General features: G+C 41.9%; 1 protein-coding gene across 4 annotated transcripts in view; it reads left to right on the top strand.

The window, feature by feature from the left end:
• Positions 1-1,208: 1,208 nt before the first annotated feature.
• hecw2b (HECT, C2 and WW domain containing E3 ubiquitin protein ligase 2b) overlaps positions 1,209-14,937 on the top strand; it is a 49,695-nt gene continuing 35,966 nt past the window's right edge. For all 4 annotated transcript variants that reach the window (XM_040142063.1, XM_040142064.1, XM_040142065.1 and 1 more), the window contains exon 1: positions 1,209-1,769. The gene's annotated coding sequence lies outside the window, so the exon portion shown is untranslated. The remainder of the gene's footprint in view (positions 1,770-14,937) is intronic.

The raw sequence follows: 14,937 nt of genomic DNA on the forward strand, positions 1-14,937 counted from the left end.
TTTGTCATTATGAACATTTATTTATTGATTTAATTATTTATGTATTAACTTCATCTTTTATTGATTTATTTACTTAAATATTAATTTATGTAATTATTTCACATTTATTAATGCATTTATTGATTTATGAATAAGTCATTTTTGTCCTCCATTCTAAAAATGACAAGAATTTCTGTCTTGTCATAACATGACATTCACACTCGTGTTACAGTCGTGTATTTATTTTGGGTTGGTTGAGCAATAAGGATATGTGATTGAATGTTTTCCTAATATTTATAGTTTTTTGGAGGCACTACTGCTAAATGAATGTTGACGTCTATTGTTATCATCTCAACAAATACACACAAATCATCATCATTTTCTGTAGTCAAGTTTTTTTTACTGTATGACAGAAATTGAAACTCAAGTAGTTGATTAGTATTTCAGACGAAATTTGCTCCAGTCCAGTGTCATCGAATGTTGCATTTTCTTGTGTATTATTTGTAAATGTATATACTTCTGAAAAGAATCAGATCACTGTCTTCATAGCAAACAATCCTCAGTCTTTATGTTATTGTAAAAAATTCATTTTAAACAAGTAATGCTGTTCTAACCCATTTTGTAAAGACAGTTCTATTTTTTGTTAACAAAACATTTTCAGTGTAATACATTGATATATTTTTTAATCACAAAAGATCCTTGATGTTGTTTTGTACATGTTTTGTCTTTTTTTTTTTAGAGTAATGTGACATAAAGAGGGATGGACAGACTTTTTCTTTTGTTGTTGCAGGGATTAAGGTGGTGGAATTATTTACTAAATCCACCCTCTTTCCTATCCTAACCATCTGCTTCCATCATCTTTCCTCCCTGGGTCACTGCACTCCATCTAGGCCAGTGCATCTGGAGCATTTTCATGTCACAAACAGACATGCCCTCACCCACCCCCCACACCCCCTCCTCTGGATGGAATTTTATCCCAGGATGCTCTCGTTAAACTCCATCACTGTCTACATTTGGAATCTGTTCTGAAAATAGTAATCCTCGCATCTTCTTTAATTAAAATCATATCTAGTAAATGCATGACACTGTAGGTTTTCCGGGGACCTCCGGGAGCCCCCCTTAGCGTACACTCGCAGGTCCCTGAACCTCAGATTGGACGGCGGTGATTGACAAAGAGGGGGGGGGGGGGTTAAGTCAGTACTTTCAGTGCAGAGGTCGGTCAGTGTGGAGTCCGGCAGCAATGCCTAGCCCGTTTAAAACAAATAAGGAATAAAGTTCCGATCCCGCGCTCGTGATAGAAAATATCTCATTCTCATCAGTAATGCTGTTTGTTTCATGCGTCTCCAGGAAGACCGTAAACAACACGGGGGAAAAGTGTGCAGGGCAACGGAAACGGGGCGGCGGATGTGAAGCGGTGCTGCCAAATGAATAAGATATGAACTCGTCTCTCTACCCAGTCTGGCAACAGCACGGAGAGAAATGCGCGACGCCGAGAAAGATGTGGCGGACGTGATTTAAAAAGGCCACAGAGGAAAAGAGCGAACGGTTTTTTTGTTTTTGTTTTTGTTTTTTCAAAGGGAGGTGTCGCTTTGACCGGAGGTTGGATTACCGAGAGGCAGCGGCGCAGCGCACGGGCTCTGGAGGGCCGGATCCCGCTCGGAAGCCGGCGGAGGGGTCGGTGGCGGCCGAGCCGTATGGGGGTCCGTCGTCCATCATTGAGCGACTCGTCCGGGGGCTCTTTTGGCACGAAGATGGGGGTTGCTAACAACGCTTGAGTCCCTGTAGCAAAGGTACGTGAGATGTCTCCGCTGTGTGTGTGTGTGATAGCAGGACGGGCACTTGGCTTATTTTTCCACAACACGGGATCCTTTGATGTGGAGCCGGCAGCCTTGTTTGCTAGCACCGAGCCATTCGCCGACGTGCTCCGCTCGCGCTAACGCGTTTCATCCCGCTCCTCGCAGCTCGTCGGTCTCTCTCTGCCTCCGACAGAGCCGCTGCTGTGGGCGGATGAAGTCGTGTTTTCATGTGCCTCGCTGGCAGCGACGGTGACAGCTGAAGGCCCGATGCAGACAACAACAAAGTCGAGGTCTCGGTCCTGCAGCATCTTTCGTTGTCGGGGGAAAAAGTCGGAGAAGCTTTGGGCAGAAAAGGGGGAAAGTCGAGCGGTGGTTTCAACCTGCTGCTCACGCACAAATACACACTGTCGAGAAAGTCAGTAAATCAGATCAGTCCCAGAATAGCAGGAGAGCTCATCTTCTATTTCCTCCCTATTAGTGTCATGGAGGATCTGACCCTGACTGTAATCTATATACTGTGTAATAACTGAGGCCAAATTTAGCATGAGATGGATTGACAGGCATCTGTGGGCCCCTCATTGTGTCTGCCTGACATCTGTGGCTAGCGAGGAGGATGTGCCTTTCTTCAGCATGCACCGGTATTCCGCATGCAGGTGTGCCCATCGGGTCCGGTACAAGTCTGAACCAGCACTTTGGTTGGGAAGCCAAGACTGAATAGGACGTTTCCGCTCCACTGTTCCTAGGTGTATGAAAAACAGAAGAGTCGTGCAAGAGGAATATCGTTTACCCTTTTCCCAAAGGGCACTTGCTAGCTGGCAGGGTTCCAGTGTCTTGGCCCAGGACACGGGTCCAGTCGAAGTTTGAGTCAGTAGACTGGCTACACTACTCAACTCATCTTGGCATTACACTCCAATACAAGGGAGATTCTCAAGTGTATTAGGCCTATTTTTGCTTACCAGGGCTTTTGACCCGATATGATCAGTACATCTTGACCTGTGCTTTTCCTTGACTTTAAACCCCCTGGTGTACATCCCAGAAAACCTTTCTTAATTTGCTCTTGGATAAGACTGGCAGCCATAAGCAAACTTACCAATTTCCCCCATGGGCTACTGTATCGGTAAGTCAGAATCTCCATTAACCACTGACATCCTAATGTGTGGTTTTAGATAAAGCCGCAGTAGCCAGTTCTTATGAATAATACACAATCTTAACCACAGAGAAGAATTTCCCATCTCTTATACAAGATCCTGTAGATTCATGCCAGCGGCGACAGTCGGGCTGGTATTGTTTTCAATTTGTGTGTGTGTGCGTGCGTTGTGTGTGTGTGTGTCATCAGGGCAAAACGTGTTCCTGGAGATACCCACTGTAGCAGGAACCACCACAGAGGCGACTTTGAGTACTTTGCCAGATGTTCATGTATCTGTCGGCCTGTGTGTAGCGTCAAAACTTTGCAAGATGCAGTCACGAAACTTTACAGGTGTGTAGTTGAGATCAAAATGAAGGCCCAGTTCAAAGATGGTGTGTGGTCCGAACAAAGGCAACAGAAGTAGGGAGGGGGCCATTGCCCCCCCAACTTTACGTCCTTGGCCCACATTTGTTTTAAGTCACGGATCACTGTATCCCAGTTTCAATCTTTCCCGTCCACTCTGAAGACATTACGAAAAACTAGAGACCACCTTGCGATGGGATCACACCAGCCGCGACTCCCGTCAACATGTTGATGATCTGACTCATGTCTATTCAGTATTAATTATAAGTCATGACAGCATGGCTACTATTGTTTTCACCTTGTGAGCCTGTTTGTTTCATCATGGCAAAATGTGGTAGTTCCCACTGTTCCGGGAACTACCACAACGACGGTTTTGAGTACTTTCGCAGGTGTCTGTCTGTCTATGGAGAGATTCTGTCACCACATTAGCGTCACGACCGTGCAAGATGCAGTCACAAAACTTTACAGGTGTGTACTTTGGCAGATGTTCATGTGTCTGTCGGCCTGTGTGTAGCGTCAAAACTTTGCAAGATGCAGTCACGAAATTTTAGAGGTGTGTAGTTGAGATCAAAATGAAGGCCCAGTTCAAAGACGGTGTGTGGTCCGAACAAAGGCAACAGAAGTAGGGAGGGGGCCATTGCCCCCCCCCAACTTTACGCCCTTGGCCCACATTCGTTTTGAGTCACGGATCATTGTATCCCAGTTTCAATCATTCCCGTCCACTCTGAAGACATTACGAAAAACTAGAGACCACCTTGCGATGGGATCACACCAGCCGCGACTCCCGTCAACATGTTGATGATCTGACTCATGTCTATTCAGTATTAATTATAAGTCATGACAGCATGGCTACTATTGTTTTCACCTTGTGAGCCTGTTTGTTTCATCATGGCAAAATGTGGTAGTTCCCACTGTTCCGGGAACTACCACAACGACGGTTTTGAGTACTTTCGCAGGTGTCTGTCTGTCTATGGAGAGATTCTGTCACCACATTAGCGTCACGACCGTGCAAGATGCAGTCACAAAACTTTACAGGTGTGTAGTTGAGATCAAAATGAAGGCCCAGTTCAAAGACGTTGTGTGGTCCAAACAAAGGCAACAGAAGTAGGGAGGGGGCCATTGCCCCCCCCCAACTTTACGCCCTTGGCCCACATTCGTTTTGAGTCACGGATCATTGTATCCCAGTTTCAATCATTCCCGTCCACTCTGAAGACATTACGAAAAACTAGAGACCACCTTGCGATGGGATCACACCAGCCGCGACTCCCGTCAACATGTTGATGATCTGACTCATGTCTATTCAGTATTAATTATAAGTCATGACAGCATGGCTACTATTGTTTTCACCTTGTGAGCCTGTTTGTTTCATCATGGCAAAATGTGGTAGTTCCCACTGTTCCGGGAACTACCACAACGACGGTTTTGAGTACTTTCGCAGGTGTCTGTCTGTCTATGGAGAGATTCTGTCACCACAATAGCGTCACAAACATGCAAGATGCAGTCACAAAACTTTACAGGTGTGTAGCTGAACTCAAAACGAAGGCCGAGTGTGAAGATGGGTGAGGTCTTACCCACAAGTACTGAGTACTCATGTAATAATGTAGTAATGAATACTGAGTACTCGTGTTGGAATGTCAACAAGTTGACGGGCTTCGTGGCTGGTGTGAGATGGTCTAGCAAAAAAAACAGAATTTAAAGGGGTAATTCCATAAAGCTGGGAGACACACAAAGGAACATACAATTAATACAGCAGAGACTTATAGTCCCTAGATTTGGCCAAGTTCCAAAATCGCTTAGTCCTCCATTACCCATAACGCAACCCAGAAGTCTTTTTCAGTAAACCCTGCCTGCCTGGCAAATGCCCATATCTTTCAAATGCCATATCTCCAGTCTGTAACGCATCATTTCTGTAAAAGATTTGAAGTTTCAAGTCCAGTCCAAGACAAACCTGATGAAATCATCGGGGTTATTTTCTCGGACTTTAGAGAGTTGCACATACACCATGATGACAATGATTTCAGACAGAGGTTGACAAAAGTAGGCTTCTCTTTTCTAGCCAGCGATAGTCAATTTTGCCAACTGAAACAACAGTTTGTTTTAAAAAGAGGACCCTGTAAAAGGTACTTACGAGTGGTTTTGCTGAAGGTAACGTTGGCTGGGGTCACTGGTGTGTCAACTTCCCCAAATCCACATAATGGATGTACCGGTCATGAACTGGGCTTTTTGAACATAACCTGTGACCCCACAAAATAATGTATGACTTGCCCCAGGTAGGCTACTATTGCAGTATGGTAGTTAGCCACACATGCTAACATTTTCAGCATTAGTGCAGATTAAACACACTGTTTAAAACATTCTTTCCACTCTTGCTCTGGTTATTTGGTTTTTGAAATGCTATTAAAAAAAAAGACACAACACTCCAAACTATTTATATACAGAGTATTTCTCTTACCAGAGCCCAATGTACATCAGTCTGTCATGTGGAGAAAAGATGGGCGGGTGTTATATTTTTATACTTTATTTGTCCCTTTCACACCCTGTGGTAACACAGACTGTCGGGGAAGGTAATGATTAGTGAGCTGTTTGTAGTTTAGTTTCCTTATGTCTTGTTTCAGGATTTCTGGGTATTGAAGTTCTTTAAAAGTTGCCTCTTGATGCCATTTGGATCCTCCCTGGCGTAAAGTGGCCTTGTGCAATTTTGTGTTTCAACTCCTAAACTTAAAGGAATACGTGAATGAGAATATTGATACCACTCTCAAGTCTGTAAACTAAATATGGAGCTAAAGCCTGCAGCCAGTTAGCTTCGCTTAGCATAAAGACTGGAAACAAGTGGAAGAAGCTAGCGTGGCTCTGTCCGACAGTAATTGACGTAATTATATCTCGTTTGTTTAATGGGTGTGAAACCTTGAGAATGAAAATAATAATTTGTGGTTTTCGAGGTGTAATATGCAAGACTCTTTCTTGGATGGGAGAAGGGTTTTTTTTTTTTTTACTGAGCTAAACAGTTGCTGGCTTTAGCTTCATAGTTATACAGACATGAGAGTGGTATTAGTTTTCTTATCTGATTCCTGGCAAGAATGCGAATAAGCATAATTACCAAAATGCCAAACTATTCCTTTTAATCCCAAATATTTAACTTTAACAAAAGCCTTGCCCTGGTCTTTGCCGTAACCCCTAACCAGTAGTTTTTCACAGTGTGTAAAATGTCCTCAGCTGCCGGAGCACTGTCGGGTCTGTCTCATCGGACTGGGCACTGTGGTCTGCACAAAGTTAGAAGCACAAGAATTCACTGAAACACAAACGCACGCAAACTGGCACAGTGGAATGTGATGGGTGTGTTGGGGACAGGAAGCTGTCGCCTCTGACGGGACTGCCTCATTGTTCTCCAAACACGCTACAGCTATTTCAGGACCATGTGTGTGTATGTGTTTGTGTGTGTGGGTGGGTGTTTCATAGTGGTCCTATCTCAGAAGTCTGCTTCTGCACAAACCTATACTAGATTTATACTGGTAAGTTTAAATTTAACCAAATCACACAACCCCCAACAAGAAATCCTGTAAGTTAACAGAGAGGCAGTAAAGGGGACAGTTTGTATTTTGTTCCCATGTCTGGCTGTGTTTCTCTGTAGAAGTGCACCAGCCTAATACTACAATTTCTGGCATCTTTGAAGGGTCACTCCTCTCCACTGTAGCTCCAACTTGTGATTTAATTAGGCTGATAATATGACTTTTTTTTTTCTTTACATCATTATCTTGCCTAATGCAGCTTTTAAGCTTTGTCATTTGCATAATTCAGGAATGTAGCCTTTGCTGCGCAGGCACTGCCCCGCCTAGAAGAATATCAGCATTATTTTTGAGTTTTCAGCTGCGGGTTTTGGAGTCAGAGGGATAAATGCGCTTCCTACCCGGCCCAAAAACATTTATTTTTTATAGGAAACACTTGTGAATGTGTGTGTGCTTTTGCCCATCATTCCTTTGTCTTAATGTCGGATGAAAGTAGTACCAAATCAAATGCAGGCTTTGGGCATATGTGCATTAATTCCAGTGAACACAGCCTGTGTGTGTAACATCAACACCACCACTGACAGTGTATTCATGTCAAAGACTGGATCTGTTTTCACCAGGTTATGTGTATATTTAGTCTCAGAGTCTCACCATTTATAAATAACCTGCAGACTTGAAGGTGCTACTGAAGCAAAGAATTTGCACTCAAAGCATCTCACACAGTACGGTTAAACAGACACTTTAGGTTTGGGGTTCCAATTGGACAAATTGGCAGAATTAGAGATGATTAATAAATTATTTTTTTTTAAAAACGAAGAAATATTTAATTTTGGAGGTCAAAGAATTATTTTTGTTCAGATCTTCTCCATAGAGAATTATTGCTGTTTCTGCAGTTACATCCCACAATGGGACTGTTTTAGTTCAGTCTCATCAGTGTCATTCTCAGCCATAATAGGCAGCTGTTTTAAATTAAAAAGCTCTGATAAACCCAATGTATATTACCTGCCCAGCAGCAAACAGCAGACAGACAAAGTTAGTGACTAGCTTGTGAACATGGTAGAATATTTAGCAGCTGAAGAGCCAGATATTTTTCTCAGGAGTTGGTGGAGAACAAAAACAGAGCTAAAAGAGTGTGAATATTAGATTTACATTCATGAGATAGACAAAAACTATACCCCAAATGTATGCTAATGTTGCTTTGTGTCTGCTGAATGTGTAAACGGGCCATTGTTTGCTAACACATTTGTCATATCAAAGTTATGTGGAGATTAAACTGTGAATTTTGTGCTTAACAGTTTTTTGTGTGACCATGTGGTCAAAAAAATCAATTATTGTAGATTTAAAGGTACCCTGTGGAGCTTTTAACCACTATGAGTGTTTTTAGGAGTGTGTCACTGTTTTGTTTGTATTTAGCACATGCACGTGGCTGCACATGCACGCATACAGGCAACATACTCCTGATGTCGTTTTCACACTATTCTGCTTACCAACATTTAACACTCCATTGTTTTGGTTTTATGGCCCACAACTTCATTGTTTTGGTTCACTCTTATCCGCGCTCTTATACATCACACCAAAATATCCCAAGATCATCCACTGTCATTATCAGCAATAAAGTCTTTTAAAGCTCCACTGAAATGTTCACATTAATCCTTGCTTTTAAGAAGCATGATTTTTGAGCGCCACTGTGTGGCTTTCTTGTGATTCGGAGAGGGTGATCTGAGAAATATTGACACGGTGATCTGAGAGAGAATTTGAGAAAATCTCAGCGAAGTGTATATAAGAGAATAGTTTGGCTGATGGTAATAAATAGTCAGTTCTGGAGTGGCTTTTTTGCCTATCTGGATAAAAACTTAATACTCTAGCTGAGGGATAAATAGCTCTGTAAAGATTGATAACACTGAAATCTTCAACTAAGTGCTAAAAGGCAGTTGCAGAAGGGTTAGGGCGATGAGGTGGCTGACCAGGGCAATCAAGTAAGGCACTAAGGACAGCATTCACGTCAGCTTCAACGATTAAAGTGTAATCTTGCAGGTCCCCTAACACACCTGAGTTTGACATAGAAAGCCGAATTATGATATGGGATGTATATACAGAGAGAGGCTACATTACATCCAGAGAGACTTGTTTTAAGGTCTGGAATTCAACCATCTTCACTATCAAAACCTGCCAGTTAGAGTTAGTGTTAAACTGGGTCTTAATAGCACGAAAGTGGCGCAGGATTTTGAGTCAAATGATGAGGCAGCTGCTGTGTAATAGCGTCAGCTTACAAGACGGTATTTGTCAGACTTTACAAGGGTTTACTCTTGGATGAAAGCCACATCTAGAGGCCAGGTAAAGCAGAAATGGAGAGAATCCAAGTTTCTTTGAAGATTCCATCGCTTGAGAGAAACCTCAGCGCTGTTTCATAGTATGGGTACTGTAGTCCACAGCAATGCGAAGAACCCTGGCATTGACTTGCAGCATCTTGCAGATCAGTGTGCAAGGTCACTCCTTTTTATTTTATCATTTGAGCCTCCCTCACAGACAATCTACCAACACCCATCTATTACCCCTATCAATTTCATTAACACTGCTCACTCCAAATGGCTTTGCGTGCGTTTTTCGATATAGGCTGCTGTCTTGATTCCTCATATTTAGACATGTTTACAACGTCTATTTCCTTTAGATGCTGATAGTTTTCCGTTACTTACCACTATAGCTTCCAAGAACATTCAGTCCATTTACAGTGCACGAATGTAACCGGATCCATGTGTATTAAGCATCTGTGCACACACATTTAACAATCTGTAAATAAATACAAAAGAATGTCACAAATATTTTTAGATATATGTATACACAAGAGCGAAAAGGATGGGATCAGAAATTGTTTTACATGTGTTCATATTGCCTGGTATTTGTGTGTGGATTGGATCACACATTTTTGAGTACCCAAAATTACGCACCAGTCGTTGTACACCTTTGTTAATCTTGTTTTGCATTTGTAGATCATGTAATACACATTTGTGACAATTTCGAGTCAAATCTCTCCATATCAATCCACTCACTGTCTTTTCTTGAGGGGCGCATGTGTGCGACTTTACCTCTGTATGCACTGTATGTATGTGTGCACGGTGCCAGCCAACCCCCCCCAACCGGAAAGGCAACCTGACATTCTTCAAAGAGAGTTTGGAAAATCTATGAAACTAGGAGACTAGTGTGGAAACTCACACTGTGTTCTTTTTCCTCAGATGGCAGATTTTCACAGCTCTGCGGTTAAACAGTGGCAAAGGAAGCAGATACACTGGCTCTTAATGTTAAAAATATGAGATATTACAAGCGCCTATCATTAATTTAATTGTCTCTTCTAGCCAGACACTTTCTTCCTCCCATTATACAGCAGCTGTATTAATTAAATTTACAGACGTCTGCTGTATAATTGCATTAGGAGTGTTGTGTTGTGTCACGCTAATGTGGAACAGAAATGTATTTGTCCAGTGTATTACATGTCAAACTGATTTCAGGCAAAAAAAAAAAAAAAAAAAATACTAGTCATAAATCCGCTGCTAATTCTGTGTAAAATTTTGAGTGAAGCTAGTTGTCATCTCTTGCTTTCCAAGTTAATGGCACAAGGATCCTCTCTAATGTTAAATGTTGTAAAGGGACAAACAGCTTATACGGCCATTAGTGCACATTGACGTTATGCGTTTCAGCAGCAAAGAAGTTCTCCAGTGCCGTTGTTTTAAGTTATTGACAATGCACAACCTGCTTCATTGTACTTAAAAGTTGGGCATCAGGGCTTTTGCAGTTTTTCACTATAGAAACATCAAATTAATGTACTGCTGATACACACAGAACGCTAGTTGAGCTAGTTGTAAGCTAGTTGTAAGCTAGTTAACCCCGTAGGTAACTTCGTGCCAATGATCGTCTTTTTTAATCCAATAAAAGTGGTGGATGTGGTGGTGTCAGCTCATATGAACTATGTTCCCAGCTATGAGAAATTAAGGACCGAGACTTTTGACTTCATTGGGCCATGTAAGATAAGGTGAATAACGAACACCATGTGGACTTGTTTAAAAAGGGAGAAAATGCCTTGAATCAGCCATTGTAGCATTTACAGTATGGCATATTCCAGTCAGTAGTGCCTTCTGAAAGATGGCAGGTTGAAGCAATGCCGGCTTCCAATCAGTCAGTCCTTACCATGGGGAATGCCCACTGAGAGGCTTGAAGCCAGTATTGCCAGGCGGAGCTTTTTCCATCCAATTGGACTACTTGTTTGATTGAGCGGGTAAAAATAGTTTTAAAATGTTTGTGATCATTTGGGCTATTTTTTGCACCATTTGGGCAGTTTCCCCAATGCATAGCTATAGATACAATCTACAGCTTCAGCTAATGAGTATTTTCTTAAGCGATTAATCTACGGATCTTTTTTTGATTGATTAATTGTTTGTTCTATGAAAAGTCAAAAAAAAGGTTAAACATTGAAAGCAGCAGCTCTACTACAGTCCAGTGAATCAGCCTTTCCTATCCACCAGCTGATTGAGAATGAAAGGGCACTGAGTTTACTAGATAACGGATGAATAACAAAAACAAGTGCCATTTCAGTTTATTACAAACTTGTTTGCCATTCAAATTATTATTTGGTTACAGTGTGAAGTCTGTGCCTCATTAAAGCTGCTTACGAAGGTCGAAGAAAAAAACCCTCTCCTAAATGGAAAAAGAAAATTAAGTTCTTTTATGATGACTTGCCAGCATCGAGGCTTTGATTGGGTTACTTGGTGTCGGTGAAATCTGGAAACACTGCTGATGCTTTTACCACAACCGACTCCACATCAGTTACCGCAGTTGACAACGTTAATTACCTTGACATTACTTTACATAAAAAATTCAATGGCTTCTAGATGTAGTTCATAGTTGTTTGTAGGCAAAGCAGCACCATAAGCTCAGCACGGATTTGGAAGTTTTATGAAACCGAAATGATTTTCAAAGTATTTTACATTTTCAATGATTTAAACGGAAACGCCACCAATTACACACAAAAAAGTTAGTAAACTGATCACAAGGAGTCAAAAGTCAACCATTTGAAACATATTGTAAAACAAATAAGTCCTCTGGATTGAAATGGAAAACTTACAGTAAACCCCTCTTTTGTTGCTGTTTTCTGTTGTCAGTATATGATTTTTGTGAATTCTGTGAGCCTAAACTAATGCTGAATTCTAAACATATACAGGATCTCATTCTATTTTTTCAAAGTGTTACAATGCTAATGTTACAATTTTGTGCTAATGTTAATTTTAGCTACAAACACCTTTTATAAAGACTGAAGATAAAGTTATCTGCCTGGTAACAGCTGAACATTTCACTCTGTGTGGCTCTGTTGGAATTTGATTTCGCTTTCTAGCATATTTTTACACAGAAAATGCTGTAAACCTCTTATTCTGGGCACAAAGGAGTTAAATTAATAAGAAATAAAAGTAGGCATGTTTGTTTTTATTCTTTTGTAGACCTAGGATCCCCAAGCATGAGGTCTGCATCTAAACCCTCTTGGTTTTATAAGCTTGACCCACACTAGGGACTAAAATTCAGGATATCTTGGTCTCTGCCGCATCACCTTTTACCATTTCTCCTTTAGTCTGTCTCTTGTTAGTCCCCGAACTTTACTGGGGGACTTTGATGATTAAATGTACAAACCATGGGAGGTGTGGGACCGAAGGCATCAATGTAACATAATCTCGGCACACCTATATAGTGGCAACAGGTGTGTAGGAGGACAGCGCTCAGAAGCTCCCACGCCCTGTCAACTCTTAAAGTCAATTTATGAAGGTACATTTTGTTCCAATGATCAACTTCAGCCATTACAGATGCCAACTGACAATAGCTATATAAATGTTCACAAATGGAAAAGAACCAGTCCTATGGACTGTGCAATAAGTGATCCAAAAGAGAAAGACAGAAATGAGGTGACTCAGTGAGAGTCACATACAGTAACTTACCTAATACAAGTTAGGTTGTAACTACGAAGGAAACAACACTCAAAAAAATTAAATTCCCCCCATAAAGTAGTGAGAATGCATAGAATACCATAACAATGCAAAGCCTAAGAACTAGTGGAGGGTAATGACAAATGTTGGAGACGTGTTTCTTTGTATACCTGTACAGCTTTAACCGGGCTGATGGAAACACCTAAATTACATTATATTCACACAGAAAACTGTTGTGCTGAAGTTTGTTGGACAGCTGGGTGGAAACATAGCATAGTGAGTTGGCAGCAGGGGCTCCAGCTGCAGATTGAAGCCTTGTGGTAATGCACTGGATTAGAAAAGATATTCTGTCAACAGTAATCCCCCCCCTTCTCTGTTTTAATTTTGCTGCTGGATCAAGGACACTCACTCCCCGAGAGCTTCGTGCTCGTGTGTGTGCATTTATGATTGATTTTATACAGACAAGAGATGACAACTGTGTGTGTGTGTGCGTGTGTGTTTGTGTGTGTACTTGGCCAGCTTTGTGACTCTCCGGGTGAAGTGTGCTGGACTTTCTGGAGTGCTTTCTGAGGAGAGAGTGAAGCATGTGTGAGTGTGCTTTAATTTTTTAGTATAAAGCATCCAGACATTCATTACGATTTAAGAGTTCGCACGCCTATGTGTGTGTGTTTTTGGCAGCTATTTGGGGACAAGTGACTAAAGTCTGCCAGCAACACCATGTTCAGCACTGGCCTGTGCCCTGAACTATTTATAAAATGATCAGTCCAGATGTGTGGGCCTGAATTTGTGTGGGCCTGGTTGAGAGAGTGTTGTATTGTAGTATCTCCCACATCACTGTGGGTTTGCTGGAGTAGAAACAGAATGAATTTAGTAAAAACACTAAGGAAACTTGAGCGCAAATTTTGGATATCAATGACTAATCTCATTCTCAATTCGTCACGTGCATCAGAGCCGCGAGCGAAAGTGTCCTGCTTTTGGACCACTCTGTCTGACAGAGAAACGTGAGTGACATGTTTGTAAGTAGTTAAAAGCCATGGCAGTAAAGTTCAGCAGCAGCAAGCCAGAATCATCTGAAAAAGCAGTAACATACCATTAGCCGCTTTACATATTCATGCAGACAGCCTTACATTAACCAGCGGAGGTTTGCATCAACAGCACTTTAAAATTCTGTCTCAGGGGCGCGACGCTAGAATGAGACTCCTGGATCAGAGCTAATGTTCCTCTACAGCTTTTATCAATAGCTACAGTACATACTGACGGAGCAGCTGGGGCTGCTGTCAGTGGTGAGAGGAAGAAATGGGGAAGACTGTCCTCTGTTTACACGGTTAAAAGACTGAGGCGTTTGAAATAGTCAGTGAAGACGAAAATGTAAAAATTCAGCAGCAAACTAGCAAGTTAGCAAGCTAGCATCTCTGCGGGCACAGTTCAGTGTCAAGACTAACCCACCACCAGAGTTGCTGTTGCTGAAATCGGTCGACACCCAGTTGAGGCCAGAATATCAGAAACCGCGCAGTCAGCGTCTTTTCAAATACAAAAATATCTTAAGGAAAAATTTAGGTCTAATTGTAAATCTCTTGCATAAAATCCTGCAGATACAAGTCAGGAGCTTCAGTTAATGTTCACATCAAACATCAGAATAGGGAGAAAAACGGGATCTCAGTGACTTTGACTGTGGCATGATTGTTGCTAACAGATGGGCTGGTTTGAGTATTTCTGAAACTGCTGATCTCCTGGGATTTTCACACACAACAGTCTCTAGATTTTTTTACTCAGAACGGTGCCAAAAACAAAAACATCCAGTGAGCAGCAGTTCTGTGGATGGAAACATCTTGTTGATGAGAAAGGTCAGAGGAGAATGGCCAGACTGGTTGGAGCTGACAGAAAGGCTAAAAACTGGACAGTTGAAGACTGTAAAAATGTGGCCTGGTCTGATGAATCTGGATTTCTGCTGAGGCAGCAGATGGTAGAGTCAGACTCTGGCATCAACAGCTTGAATCCATGGACCCAACCTGCCTTGTGTCAACAGTCCAGGCTGGTGGTGGTGGTGTAATGGTGTGGGGAATGTTTTCTTGTTCCCTCAATACCAATCAATCATGGTTCGAATGCCACAGCCTGTCTGAGTATTGTTGCTGACCATGTGAATCCCTTTATGGCCACAGTTTACCATCTTCTAGTGGCTGCTTCCAGCAGGATAATGCTCCATGTCACAA

This window comes from Xiphias gladius, chromosome 13 (genome assembly GCF_016859285.1).
Source record: "Xiphias gladius isolate SHS-SW01 ecotype Sanya breed wild chromosome 13, ASM1685928v1, whole genome shotgun sequence".
Classification (NCBI taxonomy): Eukaryota; Metazoa; Chordata; class Actinopteri; order Istiophoriformes; family Xiphiidae; genus Xiphias; species Xiphias gladius.